The following is an 11,938-nucleotide window of genomic DNA, read 5'->3' on the forward strand; positions in this document are numbered from 1 at the left end:
GACGTTTTTGAGGTCATGCGTGTGGAGCAGTGGCTTGAGCTTTTTTATGATGTTGAGTTTATAAAAGCCACATTTAAGTACAGAGCTAATGTGTTTTTTTAGGTTCAGTAATGGGTCGATTAGGACGCCAAGGTTCCGAACTGTGGGTTGTGATGTGAGAGAGAGGGCCATAGGGTCATTGGTGGGAATGGATTTGAGGGTCTGGTGGTTGTGGATAAGTATGAGCTCAGTTTTGGAAGAATTTAGGGCAAGTTGTAGGGATGTGAGGAGGGAGTTAATGGAGGTGAGGCAGTCCTCCCAGTAGCTTATAGTGGCAGCCAAAGATTCACGTAGTGGGATGATGATCTGAACATCATCCGCATAGATGTAAAATTTGAGGCCGAGTTCAGTGAGGTGATGACAGAGGGGGAGGAGGTAGATGTTGAAGAGGGTAGAGGAGAGGGAGGAACCTTGGGGGATACCCTGGGAGAGGGTGAAGTGTGAGGATTCGTGATTTCCAATTTTAACAGAGAAACGTCTGTTTGTCAGGTATGATTTGAACCAGAGGAGGGCTATGCCGGAGATACCTATATCTGCTAGGCGGGAGATGAGTAGATTGTGGCTTATAGTATCGAAGGCCGCAGATATATCAAGAAAGGCAATGAGATAGTTGTGTCCATGGTCAAGACCGGTGAGGAGGGAGTCAGTGAGTGATAGTAGGAGGGTTTCGGTGTTCAGGTTTTTTCGAAAGCCAAATTGGGAGGAGTGAAGGATGTTATTATCTTCGAGATAGTCCATCAGTTGTGTGTTTACTACTTTCTCCAAGACTTTTGCAATGAATGGGAGATTCGAGATGGGACGGTAGTTTGATGGGTCTTTGGGGTCAAGTGTAGGTTTCTTGATAAGGGGTTTGACAATAGCATGTTTTAGGGAATCAGGAACGGAGCCGGACGCTAGGGAGCAGTTGATGATATCTGCTAAGGGTTTTGCTATGGTGTTGGGAATGGAGAGTAGGGATTTGGTAGGTATGGTATCGGATGGGTGGGATGCTGGTTTGATTTTTTTGAGGATGGACTCTATTTCCTTGGAGGAGGTGAGATCAATGGAGTGGAGTGAACTTTTATGGGATTGCGGGGTTTGATTGTGAGAGGGAGTGTTTGAAAGGTGGGTGGTGGTTTGGGGGAATCTGAGGAGTAGGTTGGCTATTTTGTTGTGGAAGTACAGAGCTAGTTCTTGACATTTGGAGCTGGCTTCCTCATCGGTGATAGAGGGGATGATGGGTTTGGGGAGGGCTGCAACATAGGAGAATAGGACCTTGGGATTAAATGTGTATTGGTGTATCTTGGTGGCATAATAGTCACGTTTAGTTTTTTGAATGGTAAGGCGATATGTGTGTAGGTATGTTTTGTAGGATGCGGAGTGCTGCGAGATAGGGTCTTTGCGCCAGGCTCTCTCTTTTTGTCTGAGGGTGAGTTTCATTTGGTGTAGTTTTGTATTGTACCAGGGCTTGCTGTTGGAAGAAGGTGTGTGTTTGTGGGTAATGAGAGGGCATAAGGTGTTAGCTATGTCCTGGGATAGTTTACTCCATGAGTTGAGTGCAGTATCAGGGGATGTGCAGTCAAGTTTATTTGAGGAGTCAGTGAGGGCAGCGGTGAGCTCTTCGGATGAGCAGGGTTTGCGGAATGAGAATGAGTTATTTTGGGGCTGATTGCAGGTGGAAGTGATATTTATGGTGAGATGGGATTCAATAAGGGAGTGGTCAGACCATGGTACAGGGGTACATGTGGGTAGTGAGGGGGCCTGAATGTTAGAGTTGATAAATACGAGGTCTAGGGTGTGCCCTGCTTTGTGTGTGGGGGTGGTTATAATTTGGGAGAAGCCTAAGGCCTGTAGGGCAGATAGTATGGTTTCACAGGATGGTGAGAGGGGAGAGGAGTCAACGTGGAGATTGAAATCTCCCAGTATAATGGCTGGTTTTTCGTTGTTGATATTGTTAGATACAATTTCGATGAGGGGGGGAGGGATTGTGTTCTAGTAGGCCTGGGGGGGGCGTATACAATGCATATTTGAAGGTCAGTGGATCTGAATAGGCCAACTTCAAGCTTGGGGTGGGGGCAGGTCTTGATGGGCCTGAGGTTGAGGGGTTTTTTGGCTATTAGGAGTAATCCTCCACCTCTTTTTTTTCGGTCTGGGTTGGGAGAAAATGTCATAAGTGTGTAATGGGAGTTGGTTTAGGATCACAGTATCTGTGTCCTTGAGCCAGGTTTCGGTTATTGCAAATATGTCAGGTTTTTGGTCATGTAGTAGGTCATTGAGGATGTGACTTTTTTTGGCAAGGGATTGGGAGTTGAGTAGCATGATGAATAGTGTGGTGAGGCCAAGTAATTGGGTTAAGGGGGAGATGAGGATGGGGAGGAGGGATTTGCGATGGGTTGGAGAATTCATGTGGAGGAAAAGAGGAGGTATGTGCGAAAGGTGTTGAATGTGGGGGATAGGGTAGGAGTTGTGGGGGGAGTCGACTTGAGGAGGCATGGTGAGGTGAAGAGTAGATGCCAGGCAGATGTATAGGAAGATCCGAAGGGATGAGTGGGGGTGATGGAGGAAGGTGTATGGAGGGATAGCACCCTCCATTTTTTTGGGTATTGGGAAGGGACTTTTCTTACACATCCCTCCGTAGTGATAAGAGGAGATGGATGTGAATCTTGGGAAGGGAAGGTCGCTTCCCCTCTCTTGTTCCTTTCATCTTTCTTCCCATTGTCCTCACAAGTTCAGGATTCTGGCACCTGCTATGGGGCTGGGCCACTGTATGCTAGGACCCATCCCACCTGCTATTTACTCCTGACCATTTGCCGGGCTCCCTTCTTTCTTCCCACAGAGCTGTACAAAGAGTCTTGATTCCTTCTTACTTCTCCCATATCATGCCACATTTCCAACAAGCTGCCTATTCCACAAAGTGGTTAATGCTTAACTGGCAAGAGTGGGGAATGTGGTAGGCCGTTGCAGGGGAGGGCATCTGTACTCTGTATAGCAAAAGTAATTCTTTGAGAACACTAATTCAAGTGGTATTTCCTCTCTGGTGGCATACCAATGAGATGTGGAGTTTGTTGGCACAGCTGAAGTTATCCATGATCACTTGATTTTTGACTTGACTCCTACTCACTATACTTTCCCTCCATATACCAGAGGAGATATTGGGGATCCTTTTCCGTATCTGGATTCATGTCAGATAGATAGGAATACCTAATTGCAAGACTGTGAAACATACAGCAGGTGACTGCAATCATTATCACTTTTTGAGGGGAATACTTTAAGACCCCCATCAAAGCAATGCAAATACCTGAAGCAAACTCATCACTCCAACTGTGCACTCGATGACAGAGCAAGTGGATAGATGGGACTTAATGTTCTTTTTTTTGAACTTCTTTGAAAATCTGCAGGAGTGAGGAAACACAGTTGATATCCATATCCCTCATCACCTAGGAAGATAGAATAGCTTAGTCAAATCATAGAGATGAGACTTAGACAGTGTGAGCTGGTGTTTACACCTGATATGATTGCTAGAGGTGTGAATCGTGTGATCGATCATCTTAACGATCGATTTTGGCTGGGGGGGGGGAGGGAAATCTTATCGTCGTGGTTTTTTTTTTTTTTTTTTAAATCGTTAAAAATCGTAAATCGGGGGAGGGCAGGAAAACCGGCACACCAAAAAAAACCCTAAAACCTACTCTGAACCTTTAAAACAAATCCCCCACCCTCCCGAACCCCCCCCCAAAAATGTTTTAAATTACCTGGGGTCCAGTGGGGGGGTCCCGACGCGATCTCCCTCTCTCTCTGGCCACGGCTGCATTGAGAAATGGCGCCAGTGGGCCTTTGCCCTTATCATGTGACAGGGCAAAGGTAGCGCCGGCGCCATTTTGAAGATTGGCAATACGGCCCGCGTGCAGGAGGTCGCTCCCGGACCCCCGCTGGACTTTTGGCAAGTATTGTGGGGGTCAGGAGGCCCCCCAATAGCTGGCCAAAAGTCCCTGGGGGTCCAGCGGGGGTCCGGGGGCGATCTCCTGCACCCGTGATGTCGGGAGCCAGAAACCAAAATGGCGCCGGCGCTACCTTTGCCCTATCACATGATAAGGGCAAAGGGCCACCGGCGCCATTTCTCAATGCAGCCGTGGCCAGAGAGAGAGGGAGATCGCGTCGGGACCCCCCCCCCCAACTGGACCCCAGGTAATTTAAAACATTTTGGGGGGGGGTTCGGGAGGGTGGGGGATTTGTTTTAAAGGTTCGGGGTGGGTTTTAGGGTTTTTTTGGTGTGCCGGTTTTCTCGCTCCCTATTTAACGATACAATGCAAATGCCCCTGACGATAAATCAGGGGCATTTGTATTGTATTGTGCACTCTAACGATTTTGGACGATTTTAAAATTATCTGACGATAATTTTAATCGTTCAAAAACGATTCACATCCCTAATGATTGCTAGCATTGTAGATGTTGCAGTTGTCACTGTCCCCTTGGACTTCACTAATAGGAAGGTATACTTGTCACGAAGTGGTTCTCACTAGCTAGGTTCTCTTGGGTGTGTTTCGGCAGCTGGCTTATGTAGTAGTACCTCTGGCATGTGTGTGTGAGATGCAGTGTGTATGGGTTTATTGTTGGGGATAAAAGGAATTCTCACCCAGTAGCCTGTCTGTACCATAGAAGCATCCTTGAAATTTTGCAATAGGAGAAAAGAATCATAGGAGAACCCTGGGTATCATATTCAAAATATTCATATGCAGCAGCAGAAATGTTTCTCATCAACAACTGCCTCCAGACAGTAGGTGGGTTTTACTCAATATGCAATCAGTGTCTAATGTAGACTGAAGTTGATGATAAATTTGGGAGCATTAGCATGTGGTGTAGTGAATAGCGTGCACAAACTCATTATGCCCTAATTTGCATCTCATTATGCTCATTAATATATACTTGGACTTTATAGTTTCCATTCGCTCAGGGGAAGGGCAGTTTTCAAAGGCATTAACCAAAACTGAAAATTACCCTCCTTAATACGATAAATTTGTGCAGTTTCAAACATGTGCACACTTTTATCCCCAGGAAATATGCGCTCCTGTGGGCATGCATAGGTTACAGGAAGAACACAGCATATGTACATTTAATTTTCTAATGTATGCATGATATTCCCCCACTCCCCTCCACTGCCCACACAAATATCAGCTGCAAAGTGCACCTATGAATTTTCAAAAAGAAACAAAGCGGGCAATTTCTCTTTGAAAAATTGCATATAATATGCAAATTAAAAATTGCTGTCCTTGCAGTATTAGATAAGGGGGATATTTCAACTTAAAATACCCATGTAAGTGTATTATTAAGTTGGAAGGTAAGAACTATTCATTTTTAGACCCAGCTGGTTTGAAGGACCTACTTGCATAAAATGGCTGGCTCTAATAATAAAGACAGGTCTTAGATAATGTATATTCTTTAGGTTTAAATGTTTTACCCTTGTATGCCGTTTAGTTTAGAGAGGATTTCACTACATTTTCCTTTTGAATTATGATTGACAAAGAGTTGATAAAGGAAAAGTATATGATTAAGTTGTAATATGGTTAGATGTTTATTCACCTCAGTCATTATGATGTTTCAATGTTATATTTTGTTTATTGTAATGAAATGAAAAGCAATAAATAAAGAATTAAAAAAAATAAAATTGCTGTCCTAATGGCTGAGAGAGGCCAATCTAACTCTTCCTAACCCCCCCCCCCCACCCCCAAAATAACTTAAACAATTATCAGGCACTGATCCCCCTCCCCCCACACACACACATCCTCTAACTTATAAAAACTAGTCAAATACCTTAGCCCCAAACCCCCACATCCTGTCGTTGAAGAGATCAATCCGCATTCAGCACTCATTGACTGAAGCAGTCAGTCCCTGTTCTGCACTGATTTCTGAAGAGGGATTTGCTGCTTCTCCGAGGAGTGACATGAATAAATCCGTACTTAGCATCCAGTGGTGCAGGACAAGGTAAAAACTAGGGATGTGCAGACCAAAAGTTTATGTTCATAAGTCCATAAGTCGAAAGGGGGGGTCAATTTCGGTCAATATGGACATATGGAGAATTCCATAAGTTGAGTCTATGTCCATACGTGCAAATAAAAATTTAAACCCCTCACCCTCCTTAATCCCCCCCCGCCCCCCAAGACTTACCAAAACTCCCTGGTGGTCCAGCGGGGAGTCAGGACGCCATTTCTGAACTCCTTTGCGAGGAGCACGTGACATCGGCGTCACGTCGGAGTGACGCGGCGTCACGTGATTCCCCGCGCGTTCGCTCCGGGACCCTCGTTGCACCCAAAAGGAACTTTTGGCCAGCTTGGGGGGGCCTCCTGCTGGACCACCAGGGAGTTTTGGTAAGTCTTGGGGGGGGGGATTAAGGAGGGTGAGGGGTTTAAATTTTTATTTAGGATCAACAATCGCGATTTCCAACATATTCAACATAGCTATGTTGAATAAGTTGGAAATCCGATCGTTTTCGCCTCATCACTTTTTTAAGTTAAAAAAAAAAAAAGTTGCGTTTTACATTTAAGTTCAAAACGAATGCACACCCCTAGTGTTCTGTATGTGTGACTGAAGTGCAGTATTCTGCTGGCGTGTGGTTTCTGTGTATGAATGTATAGCAGCCTGTCTTTTCCTGTTTTCCTAATAGGAGTTGTATTAGTGTTTTAGGGCCTTGTGTAATATTTGCAGATTTGCTTTTTCATAAGTTGGGTTGTTACTATTTGAGTGTCTGCAGGTAGAGCTATTTTGGTATGGGAGGTTTACTATATTGTAATTTGTAAATCAATTTACTTATGGCTTTCTGAGGGCCAAGCTCGCTTCTAACACAGTTCATTAGCATTCTATCTGCCACTCCTCTGGGAATCCTGACCCTGCAGCTCCCCTTCACTAACTTTTCAAATAGTCAAAAGGACTAGACACTATGGGGCGGATTTTCATACTCCGCGAATAGGCCTACTTTTGTTTGCGCTCCAGGCGCAAACAAAAGTACGCTGGATTTTAGTAGATACGCGCGGAGCCACGCGTATCTGCTAAAAACCTGGATTGGCGCGTGCAAGGCTATCGATTTTGTATAGCCGGCGCGCGCCGAGCCGCGCAGCCTACCCCCGTTCCCTCCGAGGCCGCTCCGAAATCGGAGCGGCCTCGGAGGGAACTTCCTTTTGCCCTCCCCTCACCTTCCCCTCCCTTCCCCTATCTAACCCACCCACCCAGCCCTGTCTAAGCCCCCACCTTACCTTTGTCGGGGGATTTACGCCAGCGGGCCTCCTGCGTGCCGGGCCGCGACCTGGGGGCGGGTACGGAGGACGTGGCCACGCCCCCAGACCACCCCAGGCCGTAGCCACGCCCCGTACCCGCCCCCAAAACGTTGCCGACACGCCCCGAAAACGCTGCGACGACTGGGACCGCCCCCCGACACACGCCCCTGACACGCCCCCCTCGGAGAACCCCGGGACTTACGCGAGTCCCTGGGCTCTGCGCGCGCCGGTAGGCCTATGTAAAATAGGCTTACCGGCGCGCAGGGCCCTGTTCGCCTAAATCCGCCCGGTTTTGGGCGGATTTAGGCGAGCAGGGCTCTGAAAATCCGCCCCCAAGGGCGTTCCCCCCCCCCCTTTTTTTTTTTTTTTTGCTTTCTCATTGATTTGAACTGCATTGAGCCTGGGTGGAGGGAGGCCATTATTTCTTTCCTCGTCTCAGGCAGCAGATTGTTTTGAGCCGGGGAGGGGGGGGGGAAGGGGTTAAATGTTTACATAAGTTTGACAAATAAACTAAATCAACATAAACATGAAAACAAACTGGGAAAAAAAAAAAGAATCCCCCCATTAAAAAAGCAAACCAAAATGAAACATTTGGGATGCACATCCTTCGTACCCTTTGTTATTCAATAATGATTGTAACTTTGGATATTCGTTTTCTTTATCTACTTCTTCAGAAATACATAATAAAAAGATTTGGAGAAAAAAAAACAGTGACAAATCAAACACATTAACATACTATAAAATTCACATAACTGATACCTAATAAGAATTATCAGATCCAGATATCCCTTAAAATAAATGATTGGATGAAGGAAACCAATGTTATAATTTTAAATATTGTTTGGCAAACCATGTTTTAACATAATGTTAAATTAAGAAATCAGATATTTTCCATAATGCCTCACCAGATTTCCTCATAGAAGATATTTCTAAAGTGAGATTTCAATTTAAAGACTGAATCACAACTTTTTTTTCTATAAATTCTCTGAAAGGTCAACAGTTCACCCCTGAGTAATTTCTTCCAGAATTGAAGCTTCAGTACCACTATAGACCAATTCTTACCTGGTTAACAGAACTAAGAACTTGTTTGGAGTTAGTCTAATTGCAATAGTAGATAATGTTTGCAGAAGTGAAATGTTTTCGATAACATCCAGACTTTTTTTTTTGCTTTCCAAAAATTGTAGAAAAAGATACAAAGACAGTCAGTTTAAAAGCTCATTGATTTACTTCTAATGTGTCTTTTAAATAAAAATCTCTCTTTAGAGGTTTTCTAGTTTAATAACAGAATGTCCTTTCTTTTACAGGTTCATGATGCTGCTGGAAACATTTGGAAATGAACACTAGAAAATCAATTGTCCAAATATAGATCTACAGATTTTTTTTTTCAGTTTATTCATGTACAATGTTTTTTTTACATTATTTTTGTAATATGAACAATACTTCAGAGAAATTCTTTATCATGTAGATGCTGATCTGCTGGAATGTACCAACACCTGTAATGCTGACAATGGTACAACTATAAGTAATACAATAGTAGCTAACTTTTATAATGCATTTTTTTTTCTGTGGCATTTTTTCTTAAGTTCTCTTTTAAACCTGCAACTGACCTTAGATATATATTACACTCTGCCTGAAAAGAACAAATTCACTCAACCTCTCGATGCTGTGAGATGCTTGCATCGCATTGCCGGCAGTGAGATGCGCTGTGACCTTTTTGCACCAAGGAGTTAAAGGATTTAGGTATTTTATCCTCTCTAAGGTTTTCTACTACTTATATTTTTGTAAACTTCCACCATTTTTTAGATTATGAAAAATTTCAGTACTTACCAGCGTGTGCCAATATGTACCATTACAGTCTTGGAAAAAGTAAGCAGTTCTTAAATTCCTAGGTGTGTATTTATTAGACCTTAGCAAAAAACATTAGCTTTAAATCTTAAACTCTGCTTAGATTCATGGGTTTCGGAGGACTGTAGTCTAAAAGATCTTAAAAAGATGGATCACTGGGAATTTTTCCCATGAATCACAAGTGTGGATCGGATGATTTCTGGCTGTGGGTTACACTGAATGAAGCACCTGTCAAGAAACCTGTTCTGCTTATTCCTGTGGTATTTCAGGGTCTCAGCAATTCTGAGCATACTCAAACCATTCTCACCTGCCATTAATGGAGCAGATCTCAGTGGGAAAGATTGGGCTGAGCAGCTTGATGTGTACTGGCAGGGAGGGGGGGGGGGGATAGAAAAAGATGAGCAGGAAAGGGCAAAAACTAGCAGTGAAAAAAGGCAATGAAAGGGCCACACTAGCACCAAACTGCACCCAGGAAAGGTAACTTTCAAACTGGCGCACAGTCGCACATTTGCACGCATGCATCAGCCTGCGCCCAGGAATGCGGCTATTTTGTAACTTGCATGCATATATGTAACCATGTTACACGCACATGTGCACCAAATTTTAATGGGTACACACATGTGCACACAAATCCCACATAAGTCGGGGAATTTTAAAAGAGGCTTATGCCCTCGCCATTCCCCATTTAGCAGTTCAGCCATCAGTTTGTCCAGTTAACAGCTAGGTCCTCCAACCCACCCCACCCAGGTTTGATAGCTTACACTCCCCCCAGTTCTCCCTGACCCTTTAAACTTCTCATAAATGATTTGATCCTTTTATTTTATGGCTTAAAATACAACCATAGCAGAAGTAAAGTTACTCATTGGGGCACGTAAGTATTTACCCACAAATCTCTTGGCCAGGCCCCAAAATGCCCATGCCCCACCCAGACCATGCCCTTTCCCCGCCCCTTTTTAAACATTTTTTAGATGTGTGCACCGCGACATTTATGCTTACAACTGGACGCTTTTTAAAATACGGTTGACATGTGCAATCCCGACTTATTCGCGCATCCCCCAATTGATGCATGCCAAGCTTTTAAAATTCACCTTAAAGACTGTAATTTACAAGGCTGCTTCCAAAGATGCAGAATAAAAAATTGCAGTACCACAACTGTACCTAAGTTATGTTTATCATAAGGCAATGTTATAAATTATGCAATATTGGCTGAAGGAGCTCAATGATAGCGGCCCCTTCAGTGTTACTGTATTGAAAATGACCTGAACTTCATTAGGTTCCTATAATTTTCAATAGTATACCATGTAGGACTGTGGTGGACCCCCCCCCCGCCTCCCAAGTTTGAACCTGATCACTATGGTTTAGTTGAAGTTGTTATGCCTTCGGTCTGATAGATGGATTGAACCAGTGCCTAAGCACTTGTGGCACATCCTGGAAATCCCTAAAAATGATTGTGAATCCTGAAAGTTAGATTGGTTCATCTCTAATATGGCTAGAACACAATTAGGTATAGCCTGTATTGCATTTCTTCTTATTAAAGCTATACTCATTGATCAATAAAAGCTCTTCAAATGACAGTAAACAATATCAAATGAAAAGTGGAATGCACGCAAAATGGAATTTCATCTTGTGCATGATGAATATTACACATATAATGTAGATTGTTTAAACCACATTCAGATATATCACATTATTCAAACAAGAGCTAGTTTATTTACTCTATGCTGTGTATTTGGACATCTTCAAATTATGCTTGAAATATATGATGCTATGACTGAGCTAACCGATTTAATTAACTAAGAATTCAATGAAGCATGTGCTGAATATGGTGCTTTATTTTGCTGTTGGAGATGTATGTTTTCTATTAGAAACTAAAGCTACATAATAAAACTGCTTGCTTCGATAATACACAAAATAGTGTAAAGACAATTTATTTTTCTTTTCAGGAAAAGACTTCAATGGCAATCTTCAAAGGCTCCCTCAATAAGGCATTATGAAATTCTGTAAATAAATACCATATTTAATCACCTATGGATTTTACCTATATAAATGCACTTTACCCATGTAAATGGGCTTTCGAACATTGCTATAATATATGCCATTGAATTGTCCTTTGGATATTTACATGTAAGTGCACCTTACATGCGTAAGTTTTAAAATTGCTACAATAGTATGCTACATTTACATGTGTATCTCCTTTTAAAATGACCTTCAATGTTTTTCTTTTGCAATACAAACAAAGCACGCACTTCTCTCATATGCGAGTGAGTAGAAAAATGTTCTCTCAGTCCATGATGGAAAACAAGTGATCATTATACAATAAATTCCACACCTGGGCAAATGTCCACTTAATGATTTATTTACAATTATTTGTCTGATTTTTGTTAGCCTTGGTTCTATCCAAACAAAGGCTCATCAGATGGTAAAAGTGTGTGTGTGTGTGTGTGTATAATATAGGCAGCCAGGACTTCACTCGCTCACATCCGCCCTTTTACAATTTAAATAAAACACAAACAACATGTTGGGTTTAGCAGGGCCGCAGCTTTAATACAAAGATGGGATGCCTGAGCCCAGTAAACATGACACAACGTCGAGTAACCATCCGCCACCTCCCAGCAAGGCGGTCAACTCCAGCCACCCGGCTAGTAGTTCCAAGCCTTGAACAGTGTTCTGACCCCCGCCAACTCCCAGCAAGGAGCCAAGCCAGTGGACCCCCGCCACCAGCTAGCAAGGAGCCTGTACTAGACAACTGCACCCAGTTGTCTACCCAGTTGTCTACCAATCCACATTGTAACAGGAATGCAGCTTATAGATAG

At 43.4% G+C, this 11,938-nt stretch overlaps 1 protein-coding gene across 1 annotated transcript in view; it reads left to right on the forward strand.

The window, feature by feature from the left end:
• The window catches only part of C2H8orf34 (chromosome 2 C8orf34 homolog), a 624,237-nt gene extending 613,106 nt beyond the window's left edge, over positions 1–11,131 (forward strand). The window contains exon 16 of the mRNA XM_029591437.1: positions 8,585–11,131. The gene's annotated coding sequence lies outside the window, so the exon portion shown is untranslated. The remainder of the gene's footprint in view (positions 1–8,584) is intronic.
• The last annotated feature ends 807 nt before the right edge of the window (positions 11,132–11,938 follow it).

Source organism: Rhinatrema bivittatum, chromosome 2 (assembly GCF_901001135.1).
Source record: "Rhinatrema bivittatum chromosome 2, aRhiBiv1.1, whole genome shotgun sequence".
Classification (NCBI taxonomy): domain Eukaryota; kingdom Metazoa; phylum Chordata; class Amphibia; order Gymnophiona; family Rhinatrematidae; genus Rhinatrema; species Rhinatrema bivittatum.